At 45.3% G+C, this 2,669-nt stretch overlaps 1 pseudogene; it reads left to right on the top strand.

The window, feature by feature from the left end:
- The first annotated feature begins 2,150 nt into the window (after positions 1-2,150).
- On the top strand, positions 2,151-2,293 carry LOC139019151 (small nucleolar RNA SNORA48; annotated as a pseudogene).
- The last annotated feature ends 376 nt before the right edge of the window (positions 2,294-2,669 follow it).

Below are 2,669 nucleotides of genomic sequence, written 5' to 3' on the forward strand. Positions count from 1 at the left end.
TACAGAGGCCTTTTTTCAGTTCCTTGAATATGCTACACTCAGGATTTTGCACATGCTGTTTTCTCCACTTCTCTTCCTAGTTAGCTCCCATTCATCATTTAGATAACAGCTAAGACATCACATCTCAAAAAAGAAGTCCTATTCCCATCCCACGGACTAACTCAGATTCCCTGGTAAATACCTTAAGAGCCCTCATTCTTCATAGCACATAATTATAGCAATTCAGTGTATAATTTGACACTTTGTATCTTTCTCCCAGGAGAATGTAAACTTTATTAAGATAGATACCATCAAACCTCAGTTCTCCAATGTCTCCCATCTTGAACAATTCAGTTCTCAACCAAGTTGTGTGTGTGTGTGTGGGGGGGGGGGGGGGGGGGGGGCGGGGGCAGGCATGTCTCGGTTATTGAACAAAATTTGGTTCTCAACTTAACAACCTTTTCATGCTTATAGCTGTATGAATAGTCACCTGTCTCTCAGGTGACAAAGGAGAAAATGAGCTAGTATGAGTCAGTTTACCACTAAACCTCCTATTGTTGTTAATATTTCAGGAAATTGTGCTGTGAATATTTTCATTGTTTTTGCTTTTGTGCTGCTTATCCTATCTAATAATAGACAAACATGGTAATTGACTATACCTCCGCTACACTTCCCATTGGCTAATCAGCAGGATATGCAAATTAACCCAACCAAGATGGCAGCCGGCAGCCACGCAGCTGAAGCAAGCAGGAGGCTTTCTTGCTCCAGTGATGGAGGAAGCCACGCTTCCTCCCTGCCACGGCTGGGGTCTGAGCTCCACTCTAAGCAACAAAGTTGCAATTTTAGAAGCTAAACAAACCCCAGATACCTGCTTTCAGCAGGCCATGGCCTCAGAGCTAGAGCGGCAATGAAGTTTCAATTATAGAAGGTAAATAAATCCCAGAATAAAAAAAAAAAAGAAAAAAATGAGAGGCTGGGAGCTTCAGTTGGCAGCTTGGCCAGCCTGAAAACAGCCCTCAGCCCCTCATCCAGGCTGGCCAGGCACCCCAGTGGGGACCCCCACCCTGAAGGGGGTGTGACCAGCTGCAAACAGCCATCAGCCCCTCACCTAGGCTGGCCAGGCACCCTAGCGGGACCCCCACCCTAATCTGGGCCACCCTTTAGGGCAAACAAGCCGGCCCTGACCTGTGCACCAGGCCTCTATCCTATATAGTAAAAGGGTAATATGCAAACTGACCCTAACAGCAGAAAGACTGGGAATGACTGGTCATTATGACACACACTGACCACCAGGGGGCAGACGTTCAATGCAGGAGCTGCCCTCTGGTGGTCAGTGCGCTCCCACATGGAGGAGCTCTGCTCAGCCACAAGCCAGGCTGATGGCTGCCAGTACAGCAGTGGTGGTGGGAGCCTCTCCCACCTCCTCAGCAGCGCTAAGGATGTACGACTGCAGCTTAGGTCTGCTCCCTGCTGGCAAGTGGACATCCCCCGAGGGCTGCCGGGCTGTCAGAGGGATGTCTGATTGCCAGCTTAGGCCCAATCCCCCGAGGAGCAGGCCTAAGCCAGCAGGTGGTCATCCCCCGAGGGGTCCCAGACTGCGAGAGGGCACAGGCTGGGCTGAGGGACCCCCCCACCCAGTGCACAAATTTTTGTGCACCAGGCCTCTAGTTATTAATAAATACATACCAGTAAGTTACCATGGATCCTAAGAAGGTTAGTGATAGCAACAAAGTGAAAGGGAAAGTTGTGAGAACAATGATAGAGCTTTAAAAAGAAATAATTGCAAAGCATGATAAAGTTGTTTGCATGTCTGATCTGGCTACTGAGTATGGCATGGCTATTAGCACAATTTTAAAACATAAAGAGTCCATCAAGAGTGCTGATGTTGCTAAGGGTGTGAAAGTGCTCATGAAACAGCAACCACGGGTAATTAAGAAAGGTTAAAACAGGGAATCATTTGGGGGTCTGGAACAGATTAATTCCATTTACATTATTTCTAATGAGAAAAAAATGATTCCGTTCTTGAACAAATTGCTTCTTGAACAACCTTCTGGAATAAATTAAGTTCAAGAACCTAGGTTCTACTGTATTGTGCTTTTTTTACCATTGAATTTTCCAGGTTCTAGAACAATGCCATATGCCTTGTAGCTCTGTAAATAAGAGTAAAACAAACCCCTTGGCAATGGGCAAGAAGACACATGATTGGTGGTGCTTCTCTTATATCAGTCAGGGGCAAAGCAGACTACAGTCTTTGTTCATCCTAGCTTGATGCCTGTATTTGTGACAAGAGCTATTTCATGCCTGGGGTACATAAGTAAATTTAAAAAGTAGGAAAAGTTACATTCTCAATTATCATTTTGGAGAATTATAATACATATTTACAGATTTAAAAAACCCAACTATTTAATTTTGTTTAACCCATTATTTTCCAAACTTGCTTAACTAGGGATCTTTCTACTACACAAGTCATTGGCATTTTGTTGGATGCCTGTGTTCCCAGAAACACTGTGTGATAGATACATACTGAGTTGACTGAACTTCTTCCCTTTCATCCCAAATAGTGTCTCTAATGCCATGTTTTTATGACCTTGCCCCTTCCTAACCACCTGAGACTTGTGGGCTTGTGAGGTGGTGTAGCCTCTCGTACCTGAGGATACCATTTTGGGAAGTCACCATGGGCCCTGTGCAAG

The sequence above is a fragment of the Myotis yumanensis genome, unplaced genomic scaffold (genome assembly GCF_028538775.1).
Source record: "Myotis yumanensis isolate MYYU_CA2020_CCGP unplaced genomic scaffold, mMyoYum1.0.hap1 SCAF_10, whole genome shotgun sequence".
Lineage (NCBI taxonomy): Eukaryota > Metazoa > Chordata > Mammalia > Chiroptera > Vespertilionidae > Myotis > Myotis yumanensis.